The 7,814-nt window shown below is 47.9% G+C and overlaps 1 protein-coding gene across 1 annotated transcript in view; it reads left to right on the top strand.

The window, feature by feature from the left end:
- The first annotated feature begins 6,503 nt into the window (after positions 1-6,503).
- The window catches only part of ACTR3B (actin related protein 3B), a 61,850-nt gene continuing 60,539 nt past the window's right edge, over positions 6,504-7,814 (top strand). The window contains 1 exon segment of the mRNA XM_043509659.1: positions 6,504-6,692. The gene's annotated coding sequence lies outside the window, so the exon portion shown is untranslated.

The raw sequence follows: 7,814 nt of genomic DNA, 5'->3' as shown, positions 1-7,814 counted from the left end.
TTGAATCTGATTACCCTGTAAGGTATTTACCATCCTGATTTTACAGAGGTGATTCTTTTACTTTTTCTTTAATTAAAATTCTTCTTTTAAGAACCTGATTGCTTTTTCCTTGTTCTTAAGATCCAAGGGTTTGGGTCTGTGTTCACCTATGCAAATTGGTGAGGATTTTTAGCAAGCCTTCCCCAGGAAAGGGGTGTAGGGCTTGGGGGGATTTTGCGGGGAAAGACGTTTCCAAGTGGGCTCTTTCCTGGTTATATTTTGTTAGATGCTTGGTGGTGGCAGCAATAAAGTCCAGGGACAAAAGGTAAAATAGTTTGTACCTTGGGGAAGTTTTAACCTAAGCTGGTAAAAATAAGCTTAAGGGTTTTTTCATGCAGGTCCCCGCATCTGTACCCTAGAGTTCAGAGTGGGGAAGGAACCATGACAGCTTGTGTCATCAGTCAGGGTGAGAAATTGCTAATTTAAATCCTATCTATCTAGTATGTTAGACTTAGTTTGCATTTTTGTTTATTTGGTAGGTAATCTGCTTTGATCTCTTTGCTATCACTTATAATCACTTAAAATCTATCTTTTTGTAGTTAATAAACTTGTTTTATGTTTCATCTAAACCTGAGTGTCTTTAAGTGAAGTTTCTGGGGAAAATATCAGCTTGGGTAACACCAGCTTGGTGTGCATATCTTTCCCACATTGAGGGGAAAGCAAACTATATTAATGAGCTTACATTGTACAAATCCCTGAGCAGTGTAAAATGGTATAATTCTGGGTTTATACTCCAGCAGGGGTGCAAGGCTGGGAAGCTGGGAAATTGGCTTTTATGTCCTTTAGTGGCTTAGGTAAAGCACTCAGGTAAATCAGTTGGGTGTGTGGTGCCACCTGCTGCCGTGTTGGGTGATAACAGGGCTTGGTGAGGTTGGCTGAATCTCCAACAAAGCAGTGTGAGAGAGGCCTCCCATCTGGGGAGTGAGAGCCCACAGCTGTTCCCCCAGCTCCCAGACTGCACCCCGGGGGTGACAACCCGTCACACTGGCCATGTCTGAGAGAGGTTATGGACTACATGGAGCACTGGTCTGCTCCACTATGGCAATTTGTATGTAGATGGATAGATATAAAGAAAGAAAATCTCCAACAACTTGATCTGTACTCTACAGGTGTCTACTTGCATTGCTACTTATGCTGTCTTGCTGCTTTTTCAATCAGCAGCTCTGAGGAAAGATCAGTTTTCCAAGCAATTGCATTTCCACTGACTGGAAAATACTAGAATCTGCTCCATAACTGCAAGAGTGTTACACTGACAGCCTTTCCTAAGAATTGTATGATGACAGCTGCACAATATCTGCAATTATGTCTCCAAACTGACCTCATATTTTAGCTGATCAGGAATATAACTTTGTCTTTTGTGTATCTTTTGTGTTTTCTTGATTTTTTTTTATCTGTTATCTTTATTTTTTGCTACCAAGAAAACAACAAATCTGTATAAGCTGAAGCTGCAATCGAATCTTTGTGACTAAGGCAAAAAATATGGTGCTTTGCTGGTCAGATCAATGAAAATGGAGGGTATGGTATAAATGACTTGAAAGTAATTCACAGAACATGTATCTGATAATGTCTACCAGAATTGGATTGTCACCCTGTATTCACCAGAACAAAGTGTAAATAAATAATGCCAAGATGCCTTTTGTCCAGATTTTTTTATGATAGTTTTCTCTCTGTTTTTTGTAGTACTCTGCTTTAATTTGTTTTGTTGGCAAGTGGCCGTCAGCCAGCACACAGCCTCAGGTACATGTGGTAGTACTCTTCCAGCCTACTGCATCCAGATTCTGCGGTTCCACCTGAGTAGGGGCAGGTGTCCATGGGAATGCACTAAAAGGGTTTGACTCCTTTCTAGAGGGTTGCACCCAAACAGCAATGATGGGAAATTGCACCTTTGCCAATAGATCCCTTGCTTGTGGAGTCCCACAAGGATCAATTCTCTTCCTGGTCCTATTCAACATCTTCATGCAGCCAAACTGGTCAGGTGCCATGAACTCACAGCCAGCAATATGCAGATGTCACACAGTTCACTCTATCCTTAACCACATCTGACCACACCACTGTGACCAAGATGGCATAGTGCTTGGATAAGATCAGCTCATGGATGAAGAACAGCTGCATGAACCCGAGCAAGAGGAAAACATTTTGAAGAGTTTGCAGCCACTGTACAGTCTCCTTTATTTGAAAGTACACACCCACAACTAGTCAATTCCATCCTTAGTTTAGGAGTATTCTTGGATTGCTGGGTGCTGCTAAGCTGTCACATAACAGCATTCCTCAGTAACTCTTTCTACCACCTCTCGTGGCTAGGAGACTCCATCTCTTCCTGGCATATAGTGGCCTGGCCTCAGTTATAAAAGCCTTCATCACCTCATCATGGGATTACAGCTATGCAATATACCTGGGCAGGAAACCATCAGCCCTTTGGAGACTCCAGCTGGTACATAATGCTGTAGTGCATCGCTTTAGCAATGCATCAGACCTGTTCTCTACTCTCTTCGCTGGTTTCCTATAGAATATTGAGTCAAATTCAAGGTCTTGGTCCTTCTCTTCAAAGTATTAAATGGCCTGGTCCCAGCATATCTAAAAGATCGCCTAAAGCTCCAGGATGAAGACTGTTGCTGACAACTTCCCTCCTCTGGTACAATGGAACGTTTTATTATAAGGATAAACCTTGTTTGTGTTGGAGACAAAGCTTTGTTGCGGGCTGGTCTAAGACTGTGAAACAAACACCCACAGGAACTAAAGATCATGATTAACCTCATGACTTTCTGCTCCAAGTACAAGGTGCACTTCTTCATCCTGCCTTCTCTAATATAAACACAGAGCAGTGTGTACTAAACACTACACTACACACACAATTATCCCTCTGAGAAGAGGATAAAAGAAAGAACAAACAATACATGAGAAATGTTAGTCATGTGATTTAATACTCTATTGGAAGACACTCGGATACTACAGTGATGAGGATTGTATGGGAGCCTCTTTAGAATAGAATAGCTCCATCCTATGAATCGCAAACATGAGACAACACACACAGTAGATTTGCAGATATTCAAAATATGATAGTCTGTGCTGCTTGGTTCCTTTTTAAAATCTGGCTCCCTCTTGATGCAGTTTGAATACTAGGTAAAATTTTATGTCTTGTGTTATGCAAGAGGTCAGACTAGATGATCAGAATGGTCCCTTCTGGCCTTAAAATCTGTGTATCTATGCCCAGGGGCTCTACAGGCCCTTGGTCTTGGCTCTTTGATAGGGAGGGGAAGCAGTGGTATCTCCCAAATCCCATCCACTTGGGACACCACAAGAAGTAAATTGTCCAGACGAGAGATATTCCCTCTCCATTCTATTTCACTCCATGAGGAATGAAATAGTTAACAATGTTGGCATTTAAATTATTGTCACTGGGTAATACCTCATTGAGATGAATGAGGCAGATCATACCTCTCAGAGCTCATGGGGCAGATCCTCAGCTGGTTTAAATTGTCACAGATCAATGACAAGATTGTTTCAGGCCTTCTGCTGACTCATCTCTATATCAGTTATATTTGGTTCACATTTTTGAGGTTTTTATCCACAACCTTAACATTTAGAGTCTTACTTAACAAAAAATAAGAATGCTGAGATTCTAGAGAAAAGAATAGTATTTATACCAGGGGTGGGCAAACTACGGCCTGGATCCAGCCCTCCAGGGCTTTGGATCCGGCTCATGGGATTGCCATCCGCAGGTGCTCTGGGAAGCGGCCGGCACCACGTCCCTGCAGCCCTGAGGTGCAGGGGGCCAGAAAGCTCCTCGTGCTGCACTTGCCTGTTGATACCTCCCCCGAAGCTCCCATTGGCTGTGGTTCCCTGTTCCCGGCCAATGGGAGCTTCGAGGAAGGTATCAACAGGCAAGTGCAGTGCGCAGAGCTCTCTGCCCCCTCTCCCCCTGGGGCTGCAGGGATGTGGTGCTGGCTGCTTCCTGGAGTGGAGTGGGGCCAAGGCAGGCAGGGAGCCTGCCCTGGCCCCAGTGCATGCCGCTGCTACCCTGGAGCTGCTTTAGGTAAGCGGCGCCGGGCTGGAGCCCGAACCCCTCCTGCACCCCACACCCCATCTCCCTGCCCTGAGCCCTGTGCCTACAACCCAATCCCTTGCAGCACCCTGCACCCCAACTCCCTGCCCTGAGCCCCCTGCCTGCACCCCTGCCCCGAGCCCCGTCACACCTCGAACTGCTCCTGCACCCCAACCCCCTGCCCTGAGCCCCATCCTGTACCCCTCCCTGCACCACTGCCCTGAGCCCCATCCTGCACTGTGCACCCCCTCCTGCACACCAAACCCCTTCCCTGAGCCCCTTCCTGGACAACGCACCCCCTCCCACACCCTGCACTCTCTCCTGCACCCCAACCCCCTGCCCCAGCCCTACATTCATGGCCCTTCAAGCAATTTCCCCACCCAGATGTGGACCTTGAGCCAAAAAGTTTGCCCACCCCTGATCTATTCAGAGGTTCCCATATGGATGCATGGCAGTTTTTTCTTAGCTCTGCACCATATATTACACAACACTGTGAGGGAGAGAAAATTTTAGTCAAGGAAGTAGGGCAAATCCCTATTCTCATATTATTTGATCTTTAAACAATGCCTTGGACTACTTTCAAAGGAGGCTGGGTGATCCCTATCAGGCTTTGAATCTGTAGTTCTGGAGTATAGATATTTTATACTGACTGCTTAAATTACTAAGACAGCCCTTCCAGCACACTAAATTTGGCTGGCTTCCATCATGTCATGGTGGATGAGCATATCTTCCAACATTTGTGAGAAAAATGGCATGAGCAAGCATACCAAGTGCATACTCTCGGGCCTGGTCTACACGAGGAAATTAGGTTGGTATAACTATGTCACCTGAGGTGTGAAAAATCCACATCCCTGAGCAACGCACTTAAACCAACCTAAACCCTGGTATAGACAGCGATAAGTCGACGGGAGAGTTCTCTCATTGATGTAGCTACTGCCTGTCAGGGAGGTGGGTATGCAAATAGCAGAACCCCTCCTGTTAATGTAAGTAGGGTCTTCACCAAAGTGCTACAGTGGCACAGCACTGTAGTGGTTTATGTGCAGGCATACATTCAGTCTGTGTTAATCTGTGAAGAAACAGATTGACAGAGCCAGAAGAGTACCCAGAAGTCACCTACTACAGGACAGGCCCAACAAAGAAAATAACAGAACGCCACTAGCCATCACCTTCAGCCCCCAACTAAAACCTCTCCAAAGCATCATCAAGGATCTACAACCTATCCTGAAGGACGACCCATCACTCTCACTCTCTCACACGGCTGCTACTACTGTGTTAAGTGACTGAACAAGCTACATGCATAGCATATTTTTTATGAGCCTAAACATATGGAATTCCTACAACTTGGAGAGCAATTTTTTGTTTTTTAAATACAAACCACAATTCTCTTTGTGTGTGAGCCTTTGCATAAGGAGTTGGAGGTTGAAGAGAGGGTGATAGAAAACCATACCCTTACTAGAAGGAAGGTGGGTCTTGTGTTTAAGTATTGAGCGTAGAGAGCATTGGAGTCAGAGAAAGGTGGGTTCTAGCTCTACCAGACTTGTAGTATGATCATGGATAAGTCACAGGTATACAGCAGGACTGGCTCTAGGCACCAGCAAAGCAAGCATGTGCTTGGGGAGGCACAATTCCAGGGGCGGCATTGTGGCCACCTTTTTTTTTTTTTTTTGCTTGGGCAGTTGTGCTCTCGGAGCTTGGGGCAGCAAATTTTTTGGTTGGGTTGACAAAAAGCCTAGAGCCGGCCCTGCAGGTGTAAAACATTTCCCCGTTTGTGAAGTGGTGGCTAATAACCCCCTAGCTGATAAGGGTATTGAAACTTAATTCATCATTTTTTTTTAAGCATGTTGAGATCTTTGCATGGGAGATGAGACTGCTCTGGAAAGTGTTATGCTTTTTTAAGTGTGCCAAATACCACCTGTGATTAAGATACTGTGGGTTCAACTGGAGGGTGTTGTACTGTAGGGCATCCACCTACACCTAAAGAAACACAGGACAAGATTTGTATGATTTAATAAAGGGTTAGTGCCCATGGCAGAAACTGATTATGAAACCTCAGACTGACTGAAAAAAGGCAAAATGAGGCAGAGTTTATTTTGAAATGGGTCGGCACCCACAACGTTACAGTCCCAGGAAACGCCACATCCCCCTTGCAGCCTTTGCGGAGCTTATGGCTTGAAAAAGATGCTTTTGAGCGGATCCGATGCATCTTGGTCCTCAGGCGACCTGGCCTGTACGCGGTGGCCCGTCACGTGCAGAGGGGAGGGTGGCTCTGTCTTTCCCGCCCTGGCGTGGGGCGCTGGGAGGGGCTGCCGCGCGCGACCGGCCCTCAGCGCTGCCCTGGGACTATGGGGACAGGGCCCGCTCAGCGGGCAGGGGAAGCCGGGTCACGCGGCGTGAGCGTGCGCGGCGCATGCGTGCTGAAGGCGGCGCGGTCAGCCGGCTGCGGCGTGCTCGGGTTCCCGCCGGCGCCGCTGCCGTGAGGGCCGAGCGGGCCGGCGCTGGCAGGCAGCGGCGGGGGCGGGCTCAGCCTCGGCGGCGTGTGGCGTCTGGGGTGCCGCCGCCTCCCGAGCATAGCGAGCGTCCTGCCCCCGTGTGTGATCGACGGAGGCACTGGGTAAGTGTGGGCAGGACCGGCCCGCCCTGCCCCGCCTTCCGGGAACAACGGGCTCCCCAACGCAGCCCCCTCCCCCCGAGCTCCCCACGACGCGCCCCCCCCGGCCTCGCCCCCCCGTACCCTTGGAGAGCCACCCCCCCCCCCCGAGGCACCAGCTTCTCTCTGCCCTTGGGGAATCTCCTCTGCTGTCCTGCCCATTCTCCCAGGGAGCCGTCTCCCTCTGCTTCCCTTCCCTGCTGGGGAGCCGACCCCTAACCCCCGGGAGGCATCCTCCCTCCGTCCTCCGGGAAATCGCTCCCAGCTCAGTGTCCCGTAACCTGGAGACTCTCACACACCCTCCCTCCCCCTGCAGATGTCCTCCATGGCCCCACTCCCCCTACAACCCTTGCTTTAATTTTTGTTAAAGGCCTTTAATGTTTTTAAGGGATCATGGTTAAAATGTGAATTAATTACTCAAAATGACTAAGTTAGCAAAGCGATGACCGTTGGGAAGTTGGCTCTTTTATGCTGATAGTATGTTCCTGGTATATTGAGCATCTCTTCGTGGTCTTTCCAAATCATTCTGAGACTGTTGTACCTGCTGCCCATGATGATGAGTGGAAGATGGATGAAACCTTGGGAAAGTTCTAGACAAGCACTTCATTGGAGGGTAAAATGAACACAGCCGCTTCAGCGCTCACACCCCATAGATAGCAGATGACAGAACGAGGAGTAATGGTCTCAAGTTGCAATGGGGGAGGTTTAGATTGGATATTAGGAAAAACTTTTTCACTAAGAGGGTGGTGAAACACTGGAATGCGTTACCTAGGGAGGTGGTAGAATCTCCTTCCTTAGAGGTTTTTAAGGTCAGGCTTGACAAAGCCCTGGCTAGGATGATTTAACTGGGACTTGGTCCTGCTTTGAGCAGGGGGTTGGACTAGATGACCTTCTGGGGTCCCTTCCAACCCTGATATTCTATGATTCTATGATATGAAAGGAGGCAGGTTGCCTCTTGGAGAAACAGATCCTACCACTTGTCTTTGGCCACAGAAACTCATCTTGTGGAACCTCTACCTTTCTGCTGAGGTTTATTGGCCATTCCTGTTGCATGTCATGGATGGAAGGCACAGAAGATACTTTAAC

This window comes from Dermochelys coriacea, chromosome 2 (assembly GCF_009764565.3).
Source record: "Dermochelys coriacea isolate rDerCor1 chromosome 2, rDerCor1.pri.v4, whole genome shotgun sequence".
Lineage (NCBI taxonomy): Eukaryota > Metazoa > Chordata > Testudines > Dermochelyidae > Dermochelys > Dermochelys coriacea.
Note: the sequence above shows the minus strand (reverse complement) of the source record. Positions and strands in the feature narration are given on the sequence as shown.